Source organism: Aquarana catesbeiana, linkage group LG11 (assembly GCF_042186555.1).
Source record: "Aquarana catesbeiana isolate 2022-GZ linkage group LG11, ASM4218655v1, whole genome shotgun sequence".
NCBI classification, from domain to species: domain Eukaryota; kingdom Metazoa; phylum Chordata; class Amphibia; order Anura; family Ranidae; genus Aquarana; species Aquarana catesbeiana.
The window spans coordinates 138,960,384-138,979,785 of record NC_133334.1 but is presented as its reverse complement, the minus strand read 5'-3'; the positions used below and the strand labels follow the sequence as shown (position 1 = coordinate 138,979,785).

At 42.3% G+C, this 19,402-nt stretch overlaps 1 pseudogene; it reads right to left on the bottom strand.

Annotated features, from left to right (window-relative positions):
• Positions 1-18,167: 18,167 nt before the first annotated feature.
• LOC141113125 (5S ribosomal RNA) lies at positions 18,168-18,283 on the bottom strand (annotated as a pseudogene).
• Between the last annotated feature and the right edge of the window lie 1,119 nt (positions 18,284-19,402).

Genomic DNA, 19,402 nt, shown 5'->3' with positions numbered 1-19,402 from the left:
CACTATTCTTTATTGGAGGGAAACTGTAGCGGTTTTACTCAATTGTGTTTATTTATTTTTTTATGTTTACAATTTTCTATGCTGATGTTTTTATTATGTGTACAAAATATTTATTTTAAACGTAAACATTTACCACTGTGTATATAGGACACCTCCTGCATAGCATACGGGGATTTCTAATAAGAAAACCCAGCACTATCATCATGGTTTCCAGCAGACTTTATAAACGTACTAGTTATATAGTTAGTCTGATTGAAAAAAGACACAAGTCCCTTTAGTTCAATTAATAAAAAGGGGAAAAACATACAAATATATATATCTACATATATATACAATCCTATACCCACAGTTGATCCAGAGAAAGGCAAACCCCCAGCAAAGCATTACCCAATTTGCTCCAGCAGGGGAAAAAATTCCTCCCTGATCCCCCGAGAGGCAATTGTCTATTCCCTGGATCAACTTTACCTATAAATGTTAGTGTCCAGTTATACTATGTACATTTAGGAAATAATCCTGGCTTTTTTTAAAGCAATCTACTAAGCTGGACAAATCTAGCTCTTGAGTGATTCTATTACACATTTTCACCACCCTTACTGCGAAGAAACCTTTCCGTATTTGGAGATAAAATCTTTTTTCCACCAGATGTAAAGAGTGCCACCTTGTCCTCTGTGATGAAGTGAATAACTCAACACCAAGTTCACTATATAGACCACTTATGTATTTATACATGTTATCATATCCCCCCTTAATCTCCTCTTCTCAAGAGTGAATAAATTCAGTTCCTCTAATCTTTCTTTACAGCTGAGCTCCGTTCAGTTGCCCTTCTCTTCACTTTCTTCAGTTCCCCGATATCCTTTTTGAGAAGTGCTTTCTTTTGGTGGTATTTAATCACCACTGGGTTTTTTTATTTTTTTGCTAAATAAATGAAAAAAGTTTAAAAAAATTGAAAAAAAAGTTGTTTTTCTTAATGTTTGTTATACAATTTTGCAAATAAATAATCTTTCTTCATAAATTTAGGCCAAAATGTATTCTGCTACATTTCTTTAGTGAAAATAACCCAAATTTGTTGATCATTTAGACCTATTACGGGGAAACACGTCGACATCTGTGACGTCATCACGCATGAGCCTGCTGGCAAGGACCGCGGCCATGTCTATGGATTGTTTGTACCGCTTTTTATAACTTCTTTCATCTAAGTGCAATACTTTTTTGAATAAATTGTGTTTTTAACATACTGCACTATGAAGTCTCTTCTATCTTCCACCTACAGTATATGCATGACACTAATAGAGAGTCAGCTTCTACTCACTTCATTTAAAGTCAGCTGATATACCCTGGCATAATAACAGTACTGAGAAGAATTTAGAGAAAAGGGCTTGGACTTTTTAGACACGGCCAAACTAAATTTATAGAAACATATACTTTTATTATACACATAGAAAATGATATATTAAAATCTACATTAATAAATCAGATACTAATTAAATTAATGCAACTGTATATAACCGATTTAAAATGACATGGAATCTGGAAGATGAGGATATCATTCCATTGTGGCAGTGGATCCAAGAGTGCTGTTATATTGCAGTAAAGCGATGTAGACTTGGTCTTGGCTCTACATATTACGTGCCTTGCGCTTCTTCAGGAGCATCAAAATAATATATATTGTAGAGTATAGGGAGTATAAACTCACAGCTAAAAACAAACCAAAGTGGGCAATGTGAAGGGCAGCTGCTGAGGGGTCTGGTAATTCTGTCAAAGAATATACTTAATATACTTTAGTTATAAGTATAACTTAATATAAGTATAAGTATATATCAGTTCAGTAGATGATTAGCAGTTAAGGGTGGGGGGAGAAAAGAGGGAGAGAGAGAGGGGTCTTCATGTAGAGATGTTTATGTCAAAGCGCCAACAGCGTATAAAACATATCCCAGATAGAAACAGACAATAATAAGATCCTCACTGAGGAGTAGTTATCGCCACTAATTTAAAAAGGGCCAGTAACATCAACCTCCCCACACAGCCCAGAGCCCCAGGTAAACTACTGAATAATCTTATCATAGGGAGCCCCTCATAAGTATAATCTTTGATGGGATTACCAGACCCTTCAGCAGCTGCCCTGCACCTTGCCCACTTTGGTTTGTTCTTAGCTGTGAGTTTTTACTCCCTATACTCTACATTATATATCATTTTGATGCTCCTGAAGAAGTGCAAGGCATATAACATGTAGAGCCAAAACCAAGTCTACATCACTTTACTACAATATAACCACACTCTTGGATCCACTGCCACAATGGAATGATATCCTCATCTTCCTGATTCCATGTAATTTTAAATCGGTTATATACAGTTGCATTATTTTAGATAACATCTGATCTAATAATGTGTATTTTAATATATATATTTTTTTATGTGTATAATAAAACTATATTTTTCTATAAATTTTGTTTGGTTGTGCCTAAAAAGTCCAAGCCCTTTTCTCTAAATTCTCCTCAAATGTAAATTGGACATGGCACTGTTTACCTACATAGTATCAACAGCACCACTCTGTGTTGATACAGTTACTATTCATTAATAACAGTGCTGAGACCTCATAAAGAGGTCATTCCTGAGTTGCTAAGCCTGTGGAGAATAAATGGTGGCTATGGTTTTTGGAGCGAGTTAGATCTCTATAATCTCAGATCTGGTAAGAGGCATGATTACATGTGGGGATTGCAACTCTCTGAGCACCTTCACGCAGTGTCATCTATCTAGGCACTTATAGATCACCTAGGCACTTATAGATCACCTGTATATTCACCTTTAGATTTGGACTATTTACTTTGGGACTTTATATATAATCGGGATGATGCTTATGAATTGAGAAGCTTATCAATATGTTCATGAATTTTTTATTTATACACACTATTATGTTGAATTATTTTTAAGTATTTTAATGCATTAAAGAGGAACTTCTTCTACTGACTTCTACCTATAGGTAAACCTATAATAAGTCTTACGTATAGGTAGTGTAAATGTCTTCTAAACAAGCACCGTTTAGTAAATATTTACATTAAATGCATCCAGTGACATAGTGATGTCACTGTGTTGTCACATAGTGACATCACATAGTGATGTCACATGCCAGTGGGCGCATGCGCTCTAAGGGATCAGCCACCCATGCTGGTACTACCCCTGATGACGTCATTTATGACGAAACGATCATTCAGGACGCTACGCACACACGCTCTGCGCATGTGTGATTGCTTTTATGCATGTTTTATGGACTTTTTACTTGTAAGGAATTCCCTTTCGTTTGTTTGTACTGGAGACTCGTTTTTGAGCCAGAATTTGTGTATACAGCATTGCAGCATTTGCCATTAAAAACACCCAAAGAGACAATATCACACTATTGGAGTCTTTGTTTCCTTGCATATCTGCATTTCCTGGTATTGAGGCTATCTGATCATCGCCCGGTGCCTATAGAGCCTTCTGGTGGGAGATGCTCAGGACATGTTTTCAGTGGATCTTTGATCCAACAAAGCGCTTTGTGACCCCCCCTGAGTAAGGGTAGGTCGCAGGCTTTCTGGTAAGCCTTTTATCCTCCTGTGGTGAAGGGTATCACACTGTTAAGCATTTGATCAAGGCTCCATATCTCACATGGGATCCCCTCTATTGAATTTCAGCCATATATGAACTTTTCACATTTGCACTGTTATTTGATATAACATTTTTGCACTTTATATGTTATTGCACTTTATAGTATAACGTGTATTTTTATGCTATGTGTTGCTTGTACATGCATTTTTTCTTTTTTTTGTCTGTGTTACTATTGCACATTAGTTACAGCTGGTATTGCACATTTGCACTTTACAGATATCACATGCTACACATGCATTGTGTCTTTTTGAATCGCATTATTTTTAGCGCTGCACTTTACATTTTATGGTTTAGTGCCCAATATCTGGGTTATAGTGTTCAGCTGCTTTGTTATTTTCGTCTTTTATTCACTAAACGTGGATATAATTTTATACATAGGTGCATATGAATAGCCGCCGCCGCTCTGCCTGTACAAAGTAATGACAGGCTGACAGATTCCGGTGGATGGAAAGACAGGTGCATGTGAATAGCTGCAGCTGCTCTGCCTGTACAAAGTAATGACAGGCTGATGGCAGCCGTCACTGTTCACATCTGCGGCTAGGGGCGGGTGTCCAAGCTTGAACTCATCCGACTGCATCCAGGCTCAGACACCCATCCCTACCAACAGGTTTGTATGTGGGTAAATGCCAATGTGAAGGAGGCCTTAACCCCCCATAAACTGCATATCCTTGAAATCTTTTTCTATTTGTTCCCTGGGCAGAAACAGGATAAGCTATAACGCAGCTATAGTTTATGATGTTTAACAAAAAGCACACACTTATGTCGCGTACACCCCTCTTCGGATTTTCCGACGGAAAATGTTCGATGGGAGCATGTTGTCGGAAATTCCGACCGTGTGTAGGCTCCATCGGACATTTTCCGTCGGCATTTCCGACAAACAAAATTTGAGATTTGGATCTCAAATTTTCCGACAACAAAATCCGTTGTCTTAAATTCCGATTGTGTGTACACAATTCCGACGCACAAAGTTCCAGGCATGCTCTGAATCAAACAGAAGAGCTGCACTGGCTATTGAACTTCATTTATCTCAGCTCGTCATACGTGTTGTACGTCACCACGTTCTTGACATTCGGAATTTCCGACAAGATTTGTGTGACCGTGTGTATGCAAGACAAGTTTGAGCCAACATCCGTTGGAAAAAAAACATTGATTTTGTTGTTGGAATGTGCGATCGTGTGTACGCGGCATTTAAGTGATTCTAACAGCTCAAGGTGTTTTACCTTAAAGTGTTACTAAATCCAGGGCCCTGCATTCATCATATCTGGTCTCCCACAGTACACAGAACATGGAAATGCAATTATTTTAGTAAATATAAACCGCTAAATTCCTTTTCCTATCAGCAGTATATAGCAGCCTTGTGACTTCTATCAGTTCCTGGTTAAAGCTTGTAGGAGAAGTTTTCATACTGCACTGAGCTGTCCTATCAGGATGCAGGACTCCTGATCCTCTGTCTGAACAGTGCTGATTGGCCCTGTGCTAATCACATGCACTCTCCCAAGAAAAAAAAAAAAAACACTCTCTAGCAATACACACCAAACTGAGCAAGTGCAGCCTGATTCCAGAAACTATCATTTTTGGACATGTTTTGAAGTCAGTGGAAGAAGAGGAGGATCTGCACATACAGGATCAAACAGCCTTTTTACATAATGCATAGGATTAACCCCTTAGGTTCCACATTGATTATAACAAGCATGCTTTACTGCATATACAGACTGATTTTACTGTTGTGGGTTTAAGAACACTTTAAGGCAAAAATACCTTCTGGGTGCAGCCCCCCCCCCCCCCCCCCTTATACTTACCTGAGCTTCATCTCAATCCAGCGATGTGCTGGATCCTCATTGGCTCACACAGCAGCAGTGAGCCAATGGAGGGAGACCGGGGGTGGGGCCGAATCACTCTCTGTATGTGAGTTGGCAGGGGAGAGAAGCCAGGACAGCCTGTGGGGGACCCAAAAAGAGGAGGCTCGGGGCTGTGCAAAACCATTGAAAATTGCAGGTAAGCATAACATGTTTGTTATTTTTTTTTTTTCGATTAAAAAAAGATTCTAAAACAATTTTGAGGTGCCTAATTAAGGTTCTTACCCTTTCAGACATCACTTTTTTTGTAAAATGCCTTAACCTTCTAAAATTCAGCCTGTGCATAACAATAAATTCAGAGAGCAAGCAAGCACAATTTAAAAAGTTCCCACTATCATTAAAAACATTTACTGCCATTACTAAAACTCTTCTTTGTCTAAAAAAAAATGAATGTCACTTCATTGTTTCTTAACAATGCATTTACTAACTAGGTCAGTTTTCAGTTAAAAGATGTAATTTGAAAGGAAATAATAGGTTTGACCTCGGCTTCCCAAACTGAAATAAAAAAAAGAAATAGAGAAAGTCACTTTATAACCTTAACATCAAAAAGCATAAATAATTGTTTTTCATTTTTTTTGTTCTGATATGGATCATCAGAGCAGTTAATGGCACGCAAGTGGTCTTTGATTTAAAACAGATGTCCCGGGGTTCTGTTCTGTGCATATTCCGCTCCTCACATCAGGAAAATAGACTGATCCCTTGATTAAACTCATATTTGTTTTAATCTTCCCTCCCATCTGATCTGCAGTTCAAACATTCTAATGAAAAGTGAGGCCTGCCTTGCTGTTTAGAGACGGGTGAATGTCAGGACTCTCTCTTTCTCTGGCTCTTTGTTCTACTCTTACTTAGTGTTACAAGTAGCAGTACTGAGGTGGATATCTGTGCTATAGATCATTTTGAAGACAAATATATGTATATTGCTGGGAGATGATATGAATTTTGTAATACTTTTATAGGTTGGAAATATCGGGCAATTCTAATCATCAGAGCCTGAAATGCTTATGGATATCTACAATCTGCTACACCTTTGTTAGGAATCCAAGGACTTTGTAGCAGTATCCCAGGGTTTCAATGATGGTTAGATAGGAAAAAAAAACCCTCCAAAACTCCAGATCCATATAAAGTACGATCATTTATGGGGTTCAGTATATAATGTAGTGGTATGCAGGGCTTTTCTCAGCATGAACGCAGTTCCGGCACCTCCAGCAATGAATGTATGTAATGGCAAGGATTGCTGGAGTGTGCTCGAGGGTCTATTGATGCTTGCTGCTGGGGGATCTATTTTTGTGTGGAGGTCTATTGTTGCTATTGGGGGGGTCTTATGTTTCTGGGGGGGCCAATTGTTGCTGGGAGGGATCTACTGTTGCGGGAGAGTTATATTGTTGCTGGCTCCTGGAGGGTCTATTGATGCAGTCTGCTCAGACATCTGTTGTTGCTGCTGAGACATCTGTTGTTGCTGGGGCGGTATTTTTTTGCAGGGGGTCGTCTGTTGTTGTGTGGGGGATTTATTTTTGCTGGGGTGAGGTCTATTATTGCTGGGGGGGTCTACTGTTGCTGGGGTGGGTCTATTATTGCTCACTGCAGGGGATCTATTTTACTGTATTTCTTGTTATCATTAACAAATTCCATGCAAATGAATTATGCTGTGTACACATGGGCGGACTTTTCGACCGGACTGGTCCGACGGGGCGAATCCGTCAGACAATTCGACCATGTGTGGGCTTCATCGAACCTGCAGCGGACTTTTTTGGTCGAAAATCAGACAGACTTTAGATTTGGAACATGTTTCAAATCTTTCCGACGGACTTGAGTCGAAAAATCCGCTCGTCTGTATGCTAGTCCAACGGACGAAAACCAACGCTAGGGCAGCTATTGGCTACTAACTACCAACTTCCTTATTTTAGTCCAGTTGTACGTCATCACGTACGAATCCGTCGGACTTTGGTCTGATCGTGTGTAAGCAAGTCCTTTCGTTCGAAAGTCCGTCGGAAGTCCGTCAAAAGTCCGTTGAAAGTCCGTTGAAAAGATCGTTGGACCTTTGATGCCGAAGAGTCCGCCCGTGTGTACACGGCATTAGTAGCAAAAATAATACTTGGTTCTGTATTCTCTAAAAGGGGCAGTACTGGGTGGTTAGTAGAAATTGGAACCAAGGAACGGTGCTCAGAATAGGTTCCCACACCTATTCTCTAAGAAAAAAAGCACTGGTGGTATGTATGTTACCACTAGTACACTTACCATACCAGAATCCAGAAATGTTGAAAGAAAAAAAATGTACAAACTTCATTCAGTGGCAAAACCACTATAAGAGGTTTGAACAAACCAAAGCACAATAGGATACTGTAGGTATTGCATGCACGGTAGTCCGGTAGTCTCTATTGCTACCACTGAGAAGCCGTTCACATTTTTGTTATCACTATTCACAGAGGTGACTTCTATGTTCTTAACTATGAAAAGGGGTCTTCTAAAGCCTCTCCATGTACAAAACCTATATGGAGTGTTCAGACAGACACCCTTGACCTGAAACATATAACAGTCATTCTTGACTTCACACACATTACAATTTGAATATAGCTTTTTTTCATCAATTTTTTAAAAATCTAGTCGATGATTGCAATGTGGATGATGGGTTTTTTTTTGTTTAAATTCAGCTCATGTAAAACTGAATACAAGACATACAGTGGGGACGGAAAGTATTCGGACCCCCTTAAATTCTTCACTCTTTGTTATATTGCAGCCATTTGCTAAAATCATTTAAGTTCATTTTTTCCTCATTATTGTACACACAGCACCCCATATTGACAGAAAAACACAGAATTGTTGACATTTTTGCAGATTTATTAAAAAAGAAAAACTGAAATATCACATGGTCCTAAGTATTCAGACCCTTTGCTGTGACACTCATATATTTAACTCAGGTGCTGTCCATTTCTTCTGATCATCCTTGAGATGGTTCTACACCTTCATTTGAGTCCAGCTGTGTTTGATTATACTGATTGGACTTGATTAGGAAAGCCACACACCTGTCTATATAAGACCTTACAGCTCACAGTGCATGTCAGAGCAAATGAGAATCATGAGGTCAAAGGAACTGCCTGAAGAGCTCAGAGACATAATTGTGGCAAGGCACAGATCTGGCCAAGGTTACAAAAAAATTCTGCTGCACTTAAGGTTCCTAAGAGCACAGTGGCTTCCATAATCCTTAAATGGAAGACGTTTGGGATGACCAGAACCCTTCCTAGAGCTGGCCATCCAGCCAAACTGAGCTATCGGGGGAGAAGAGCCTTGGTGAGAGAGGTAAAGAAGAACCCAAAGATCACTGTGGCTGAGCTCCAGAGATGCAGTCGGGAGATGGGAGAAAGTTGTAGAAAGTCAACCATCACTGCAGCCCTCCATCAGTCGGGGCTTTATGGCAGAGTGGCCCGACGGAAGCCTCTCCTCAGTGCAAGACACATAAGAGCCCGCATGGAGTTTACTAAAAAACACCTGAAGGACTGCAAGATGATGAGAAATAAGATTCTCTGGTCTGATGAGACCAAGATAGAACTTTTTGGCCTTAATTCTAAGCGTTATTTGTGGAGAAAACCAGGCACTGCTCATCACCTGTCCACAGTCCCAACAGTGAAGCATGGTGGTGGCAGCATCATGCTGTAGGGGTGTTTTTCAGCTGGAGGGACAGGACGACTGGTTGCAGTTGAGGGAAAGATGAATGCGGCCAAGTACAGGGATATCCTGGACGAAAACCTTCTCCAGAGTGCTCAGGACCTCAGACTGGGCCGAAGGTTTACCTTCCAACAAGACAATGACCATAAGCACACAGCTAAAATAACGAAGGAGTGGCTTCACAACAACTCTGTGACTGTTCTTGAATGGCCCAGCCAGTGCGCTGACTTAAACCCAATTGAGCATCTCTGGAGAGACTTAAAAATGGCTGTCCACCAACCATCCAACCTGACAGAACTGGAGAGAATCTAGAGGGGAGGAATGGCAGAGGATCCCCAAATCCAGGTGTGAAAATCGTGTTGCATCTTTCCCAAAAGACTCATGGCTATATTAGATCAAAAGGGTGCTTATACTTAATTCTGAGCAAAGGGTCTGAATACTTAGGACCATGTGATATTTCAGTTTTTTTTTTTTAATAAATCTGCAAAAATGTCAACAATTCTGTGTTTTTCTGTCAATATAGGGTGCTGTGTGTACATTAATGAGAAAAAAATTAACTTAAATTATTTTAGCAAATGGCTGCAATATAACAAAGAGTGAAAACTTTAAGGGGGTCTGAATACTTTCCGTCCCCACTGTAAATAAAAAAGCAAAAATGAACGCAGTTCTGCTCAAATGCAATTAGTGCTAATACCTGCAGACAGGGCTGAAACTTGGGGGGGGGGCATGGCCTGACGCCAACTTTAGGGGGGCACCAAATTGTCTGCAGTGCTGACACTAGCTAGGATTTTGGAGTTTGCACTGGGCTGGACTGACCAGGCTGGGCCACTGAGCTGCATTCACACCACTGGCTGCTATGTGAGCCCGCACTGACTATGATTGCAGGGAAGCCAGGATCCAGACCCCAGGGATTCATCCAGCTACCTTGCTACCAGGTCTGGACAGGAGGGGAGGCGGAGGTGACATTTGCTATAACTGATTGGCTGTATCTTCCTCCTGCAGCCGCTGAAAGCCAATTGCAGGAGGGAAATACAGCAGATAACAATCGGTTCTAGTAAATGCCACCCCTCCTCTTTTGTCTTTCTGCTGCCTGGGTCCCCCCTGTCCCCCTCCCGCAGTGCTAACGGGTAATCCCTCTCACCTCTCCCACTGACTGCTACGATATATGTTAGAATAGAGAGTGGGAGAAGGGGCCGATAAATATGTCATTTACCAGCCTCTTTCTTTTCTGAATGACAGTGTGAGTTATCTGTACTGATCACTCACTCTGTTTATTAATAACTGAAGCATAGTAAACTGTGTTGTTTACTCTGGTTCAGTTTGTGAATGAACAGGCAGCCGCTCAAGACAGAGCACTTCGCATTCATTCAGCTGAGGCTGTAGAGAAAGAAATTGAAGAATCTGTGTCCTCAATTCCTTTCTCTGTCTTACTAGTAAGACCATCAGGGGTCTTTAGACCCTGATATTTCACCAAATCCCCCCAACGGGCTCCAAAAAATTGTACAAAAATAAATAAATAATATTTAAAAAAATAATAAAAAATAAATTGTAAAAAATAATTAAAAATAAAATAAAAATAAAAAACTACTTACACTATCCGCTGCCCTACCGACATCGTCCTCTGCCCTACTGACAAAATTACTGCCCTACTGACACCATCCACTGCTCTAGTGACTGACACAATCCACTGCCTTACTGACGGCAACCACTGCCCTACTGACACCATCCACTGCCCTACTGTCACTGTCCACTGCTCTACTGATACTGTCCCCTGCCCTACTAACACCAACCTCTCCCCTACTGACATTGTCCACTGCTCTTCTAAAAATGTCCACTGATCTAATTACTCTATCCACTGCCCTACTGACACCAACCTCTCCCCTAATGACACCAACCTCTGCCCTACTGACACCAACCTCTGCCCTAATGACACCAGTCTCTGCCCTACTGACACTGTCAAGTGCCGTACTGACACTGTCAATGCACCACCCACTACCCAACTAACACTTTACACACACCTTCCACTGCTCTTCTGAGTGACACTGTCAATTTATAAGGTAGGCCAAGCTCATATTTTTACAGTGACATTTAATTTATTGTGGCGTTGCCCAACTCCCAGGGCAACACAGTTATTCTTATGGTGGCTGAATGGTTCTCGAAAATGTCTCATTGTATTCCACTGGAGAAGTTGCCCACATCCAAAGAACTGGATTCCATTTTTGCTCGGGAGATCTTTTGGTTACATGGGCTACCCATAGTTATCAACTCGGACAGGGGCAGCCAGTTTGTCTCCAGGTTTTGGCAAGCTTTTTTGTGCACAGTAAGGAATTCAGCTTTCCTTCTCCTCTGTGTATCACCCGCAGTCCAATGGGGCTGCAGAACGAGCCAACCAAGCCTTGGAGCATTTTCTACGTTGCTATATTTCAGACCACCATAACTGGACAGACCCTTTACCTTGGGCAGAGTTTGCTCACAATAGTGTCATCAATACCGCTTCCCGATTTTCTCCATTTATGGGGAATTATGGTTTTCAACCATCCCTGTTGCCTGATTCTTTTGTTCCTAAAGAATTCCTGCATTAGAGCAGCATCTCCGTGATCTTTGTTCCACTTGGGTGCAGGTCCAAGAGTCCTTGCAAGGTGCCAATGAGAGGTACAGACTCCATGCTGACCGCAGATGCCTACCTGCCCTTTCCTGCCAGGTTGGGAAGAGGGTCTGGCTATCATCTCGTAACCTCCAACTCCGTGTTCCCTCACTGAAACTGGCACCACGGTTTATTGGGCCTTTCCTTATTCTCCGTAGAATCAACCCAGTGGCTTACGCATTAGACCTTCCTTCTAACGTGCGTATTTCGAATGTATTCCATGTCTCCTTATTAAAACCTTTGGTGTGCAACCGTTTCACCACCTCGGTACCACGTCCTCACCCGGTTCAGGTTGAGAACCATGAACCGGTATAAGATACGATCGATCATTGACTCCTGTAGGTTCCATGGGTGCATACAGTACCTGGTTCATTGAAAAGGGTACGGTCCAAAGGAACACTCTTGGGTCTCATCCTCAGACGTACATGCTTCTGTCCTCCTCAATGCTTTCCATGGATGTTTTCCCCTCAAACCTGGTGGTCCTCTGTGGGGTCGGGGTCATTGAGGAGGGGGTACTGTCAGGGCACCATATTTCCATCCCACACTCTATAATAAAAACTTATAAAAATCCCCCTAAAAAATAAAAAATAATAATAAAATGGTTTATAGTGCACCAATGTCAGGGCTGGGCTCTCAGCCCTCCCTTCTCAATGCTCAGGTTGCTCATATGTCGGTTAATTGCCAGCACTCATCGTTCCACAGCGGCTCATCTAATAATCATTTCCTGCCCATCAGTCCAGCCTACAGTCAGCCCCTTCTGGCTATTTAAACTGCCTGGTTCATTCCTTTTGTGCTTTCGCCTTGGTCAAACATATCTGGAGACTCTCTGCTGTGTTCCTATTGAAGACTTGTCTGGCTGAAGTCCCTTCTGGTTCCTGATCCCGTCTGCTGCCTCCAACTACTCTGATCTCTGGCTTCCTGATTTACTGGCTTGTTCTGACTACCCGCTTTGGCTAATGTACCCTGGCTATGTTTTGACTACATTTACTATTTGTGCCATTTTTACCATTGTATTAAAAGGTGTGATTTTAACTTAATGTTCTGTCTGATTCATGGTTCCTGACAACCAAACACAAAATTATTGCACCCAAGCATCAAAAACAATAATAAAATGGTTTATAGTACACAAGGATAGTATTGCGCCCAAGCACCATATTTCCATCCTACACTCTATAATAAAAAGTAATAAAAATCCCCCCAAAAAATCCTCATCATGTCCAAAAGGCCAACAAGGAGAAACAGATGCTCACAGGCCACTAAAAGAGGACAAGCAGCCTCTGTGCCTACAGCGAAATGTGATGGTCGTGGACATGGTGCATCCTCTGCAGGCGGGGCACGCTTCTCCTCTCTTTCCAATGCTGGCTATGTTATTGAGCCACAACATGCAGAAGAGGCCCAATTTTTCTGCACCTGTTTGACAGGTGCGTGTATTTCCAATTTTTTATTTCTAATTTTTAACAACAGGGCCCATTCCTGCGCCCAACAAGAGTACTGTGAGGGGTTACAGTGTTCAGGCAACACTAGGGATGGGTGAACAGTTTGGGCCGAGCATACGTTTGGCCTGAACATCGTCCATTCAGGTACTCACCTAACATCTGAACCTGAAGGCTGAGCGCACAGTCAATAGGCTGTTAAAGCTTCCTCGCTGAGAGCTAAAATAAAAAAAAAATTGTTAAAAATAATTGTTAAAAAAAGAATGTAAATTTAAAAAAATTGGGGAAAAAAAATGTTGTGGGGTACCCTTTGGGTCTGAAATAGATTTAATTGTAAAATGACGCCAACAGGAACACTCCCTCCTTCCTGCAGCCATCAGAGTACCCGAGTACCTGTTTCCAGCCCATTAGACTACCCAAGTATCCTATATGAAGTCCATCAGAGTACCCATCTGCAGCCCGTCAGAGTACCCGTGTACCTATCTGCAGCCCATGCCTCATAGAATATACATTGGGGTGTTGGGCCTTTCTTTGTGGCCAGGCTGTGAAAAAATCTCACACATGTGGTATTGCCATACTCAGGAGGAGTAGCAGAATGTATTTTGGGGTGTAATTGGAAGTATGCATATGCTGTGTGTGAGAATTAACTTGTTATTATGATCATTTTGTGTAAAAAAAAATAATAATTAATTTCTTCATTTTCCCAAGAATTGTGGGAAAAAATTACGTAAAAAAACTCACCACGCCTCTTACTAAATACCTTAGACTGTCTACTTTTCAAAAAGGGGTCATTTAGGGGGTATTTGTACTGTCCCGACATTTCAGGGCCTCAAGAAATGAGATAGGATGGCAGTACATCAGCTGTGATCCATTTTTTATGATTTGCACCATAGCTTGTAGACTCTATAACTTTCACACAGACTAAATGATATCCACTAATTTGGGATATTTTTACCAAAGATATGTAGCAGTATACATTTTGGCCCAAATTTATGAACAAAAATTACTTATTTGCAAAATGTTATAATAGAAACTAAAAAAGTGTTTTTTTTTTCAAAATACCACCAAAAGAAAGCTCTATTTATGTGAAAAAATTATGAAAATTTTGTTTGGGTACAGTGTGGCAGGACTGAGTAATTGTCATTCAAAGTGTGAGAGCACTGAAAGCTGAAGATTGGTCTGGGCAGGAAGGGGGTGAAAGTGCCCTGTATTGAAGTGGTTAAGGGGAACCCTATGACAGAATTAAGAAAAAAACGGCATGGGGTCCCCCCCAAAATCCATACCAGGCCCTTTGGGTCTGGTATAGGTTTTAAGGAGAACTCCACACCCACCCCCCCAAAAAAACAGTGTCAGGTCCCCCAAAAATCCATACCAGGCCCTTATCCGAACATGCAGCCCAGCAGGCCAGGAAGGGGGGGGTACGAGCGAGCGCCCCCCTCCTGAACCACACCAGCCCGCTTGCCCTCAACATGAGCAGGGTGCTTTGGGGTACCCTTCAAAGCACCTTGTCCCCATGTTAATAGGGACAAGGGTGTCTTCCCGACAACCCTGAGCTGTGGTTGGGGTCTGTGGGCGGGGGGCTTATTGGAATCTGGAAGCCCCTTTTAACAAGGGGGCCCCCAGATCCCGCCTCCTCCCTATGTGAATGGGCAAGGCCTACCATTCACCAAAAAAGTGTAAAAAAGTAATAACCACAGGAAACAGTTTTTGAAAGGTCCTTTATTAAAAAGGAGAAAATAAAAATAGTGTCCCCCATTGTAGTCCATCGTGAATCACGTTGCCAGCAAAAAAAACCCTGCTGTCATCTCTTGGGAGGCCTCTGGCCATCTGCCTCCTCTCTACTTTGACAGCTCTTATATAGGCGAGGGGCGGGGCCACCCAGCTACGTCACCCGATGGCACAGCCCCCTTCTGACTTCACGTGATGTTAGGTGATGTCATAAGGGGCGGTGCCACTTAGCAGAGAGGAGGCAGATCGCCTATATTTTATGTTTTCTATCTTTTGGGTCCAGCGGGCTAAGTGATTGACCATGGATTACATCGAGGGACACAATTTTTATATTTTCTTTTTTAACAAAGGACTTGTCAAAAACAGCTTCCTGTGTTTCTTACTTTTTGACACTTTTTTGGTGAATGGGTAGGGGTACAATGTACCTGATACTCATTCACATAGGGGAGGTCGGGATCTGGGGGCCCTCTTGTCAAAGGGGGCTTACAGATTCCGATAAGCCCCCACCTGCAGACCCCAACAACCACAGCCCAGGGTTGTCGGGAAGAGGCCCTTGTCCCTGTCAACATGGGGACAAGGTGCTTTGGGGTGAGGGGTGCAGAGCCATGTTGAGGGCATATGGCCTGGTATAGTTCAGGAGGAGGGGGGCTGCTCACTTGTCCCCCCTCTTTTCCTGACCTGCCAGGCTGCATGCTTGGATAAGGGTCTGGTATAAATTTTGGGGGGGAACCCAACGAAATTTAAAAAAAAAAATTGGCGTGGGATTCCCCTTAAAATCCATACCAGACCCAAAGGGCATGGTATGGACGAGGGGGGGGGGTTGGGGGACTTCACGCTGTTTTTCCTTTTTTTTCCACTGTACAGAAACAAAATTTTTATAATTTTTTCCCCACAAATAGAGATTTCTTTTGGTGGTATTTGATCACCTCTGGGGTTTTTATTTTTTTTCTCTATAAATAAAATAATACCAAAAATTTGAAAAAAAAAAGGATTTTTATAACAGCTTACCTGTAAAATCCTTTTCTTTTGAAGTACATCATGGGACACAGAGCCATAGGAATTACTATGTGGGTTTTAGTCCACCTTCAGGTGCTGGACACTGGCTAAACAGGAAGTTGCCTCCCTATATAACCCCTCCCATACCGGGAGCATCTCAGTTTTGTAGCAAAGCAATACATGTGTATACTAGAAAGAGGAGCGGGACCTCTGTGTCCTGTGATGTACTTCAAAAGAAAAGGATTTTAAAGGTAGGCTGTTAAAAAAATCCTATTTTCTTTAATCGTACATCACGGGACACAGATCCATAGTAATTACTATGTGGGATGTCCCAGAGCAATGCCAACTGAGGGGAGCGAGACACAACAGAATTAGGGCACCATGAGATCAGAGGACTTATACTGCTGCCTGCAGTACACTGCGCGCAAAGGCAACATCCTCATGTCTTTTTACATCCACCTGATAGAATCTGGTAAATGTATGGATTGAAGACCAAGTTGCGGCCTTGCAGATTTGAGCCATGGAGGCTTGGTGATGCACTGCCCACGAAGCTCTAACAGCCCTAGAGGAGTGCGTTTTGATTTGAGAGTGTAGAAAATATCTCTTTAAACCATAGGCTGGAAAGATTACTTGTCAAATCCATTTAGAAAATTAGATTTCCATGCTGCCTGTCCTCTTTTAGGACCTTCAGGCAATACGAACAAAACATCCGTTTTCTGAATCTGAGCAGTCATCTTTAAGTAGACTGCTCTCACCACATAAAGAGAATGTAGTGATTTTTCTTCCATACAACAGGGTTCTGGAAAAAATGAATATAGAATAATATCCTGGTTTAGATAAAAACCTGATGCTACCTTCGGTAAAAAGTTAGGATGAGGACGCCATACTACCTTATCCTTGTGAACAATAATAATATGGCTCTTTACAAGAAAAAACAGCCAAGTCTAATACCCTTCTTGCAGCAGATATGGTTACCAGAAAAAATAGTTTTCTTGTCAAAAAAGGACCAGGTCAATATATTGTATCGGTCCAAAAAAAGGCTATTTTGTAATGCCGCCAAAAACTAAATTCAAGTCCCAAGGGTTCAGGCGTGACCTAACCGGGGATTAAGCCGTGTTACCCCCCTGAATAAAGTTACGAACCAAAGAAAGCGAAGCAAGTGGTCCTTGAAATAATACCGATAAGGCCGAGACCTGTCCTTAGAAAGCACTCAAGGCCAGCTTTATTTCTCACCCCATCTGCAGAAAGTCAAGGATTCTACCTTTGACTTATTTCCTGGGGTGCAACCCCTGGTTTCACACCAGGAGACATATGCTTCCCAGACTTCATAATATATAATTATGGAGGCTGGCTCCCTTGCATTAATCAAGATAGAAACCACTGAACCTGACAGCCAACGTTTCTTGAGAGTGTGGGTCTCAATAGCCAAACTATTAAATATAGCGTTTGCAAAGTAGGATGGAATACCGGACCTTGCAAAAGAAGGTCTGGCTGTGACGGTAGGGTCTATGGGTCCCCTACTGTCATTTTACGATCCCTGCATACCAAGATTTCTTGGGTCCCGCTGGAGGCCACAAGAATCACCGATTTCCCTTCCTGCTTGATCCTGCGAAGAAGTTGTGGATGCAGGCAGAATAGGAGGGAATGCATAAATCAATGAGAACCGATTCCACGGGAATAGCAAGGCATCTGTTCCTCATGCTAGCGGATCCTTTGTTTTTTACACAAAGTTGTCGATATCTTTGTTGAACCTGGACGTAAACAGATCTATGTCTGGGATCCCCCATCTTTGACATATTGACAGGAAGATATCCGGGTGAAGGAACCATTTTCCCGGGAATAACTGTTGGCAACTCAAGTAGTCCGCCTGCCAATTTTCTATTCCTAGAATGAAGACTGCCGATAGGCAAAGTACATTGTTTTCTGCCCAAGATAGGATATGATTCACCTTTCTCTGGGCCGCACAACTTCTTGTGCCCCCTTGGTGAATAATATAGGCCATTGCTGTGGCATAGTCGGATTGAATCCTGGCAGGACAATACCGTAAACTGAACGTTCAAGCCCTCAGAACCAAGTGCTCTGCCTGAATTTCTAGAATGATAATGGGCAAGGTCATTTCTGATCTGGGCCACTTTCGTGGTAACTGAAGGAAGTATTTTCCCCTTTGCAGATTTTTGGATATTAACCATAAACTGAGGCTCCGGCGTACCCAGCCTACAGTACCTGGTATTTCCAGGTGGTCCATCCGGGTGCTAACCAGGCCCGACCCTGCTTAGCCTTCAATATCAGATGAGATTGGGCGCTTTCAGGGTGATGTGGCCGTAGGCTTTGGAGTCAGACACATTCGGAATCTAGAGCTTGAACCCTTTGTTCCAAGCCGATAGGAAAATCTTTTGCAGCAGTCTCGAATGAAACTGAGCATAAGGAACGGCCTCGAATGAAGCCACCATCTTTCCCAACAACCTCATGCAAATTTGAATAGAAGAATTCATCTTGCTTTGACCACCTAAATCAATTCCTTTATGGCGCTGATCTTTTGCCTGGGGCAAGAATACCCTTTTCTGGGTGTACCTATGATCAGACCCAAATATCTTAGCCCTTTTCATGGTTTTAAAGAAGATTTCTCCTAGGCTGAGAAACTGACCTAGATATCCCAGGTAGTTGAATGTGGTGACTATACTTTGGTCTAATCGGCCTAACTACTGGACTATCAAGAACAGATCGTCCAGGTAACCATAATCGTCATACCCTGGGCCCTTAATCTGGCTAGAAGAGGGGCCAGAACCTTTGTAAACACTCAAGGTGCAGTAGCTAGACAGGAAAGCAGAGCTACACACTGAAAATGAAGATATTCCACCTTGAAAAGTAGATATTACTAGCGAGCGAGGAAATAGGCATATGGAGGTATGCATCTTTGACGTCGATTGACGCCAGAAGTTCTCCTCCTTGTAGGATGGAGATAACTAATTGGATTGACTCCATGCGAAAAAAGAGTGGTTATATTCAGGAATTGAATTTAGATTTTGAGATCCAGAATGTCCATTTGGATTTAACCAAACCCCAACCTCTGCTCTTACATGGGGGCCACCATGATTACTATTTGCCAAAAGATGGTCCAATGCTTGAGAGAAAGACTTCTTTTTCTCTGGATCCTTAGGAACGTTTGATCTGAGAAAACGAGGAGACAGGAACTCTTGGAACTCCAGTTTGTACCTTGGAGCTATTGAGGAAGTCCCCCATTCGTCTTGACACTCTTCCCGGCCAGATCCTTGAGAACCGCAGAAGAGTTCCCCCTATTGAGTGAGCAGGGGCGCCTCCTCATAAGGAGGGTTCAGTATCTTGTAGGTTTCCTCCCCCAAGACCTCTTTTGTCCCTGGGGTTAACCTTGAGGATTACCTTTTGAACCTGATGGCGGAAGCTGTCTTGACTGCCTGGAGGCTGATGCC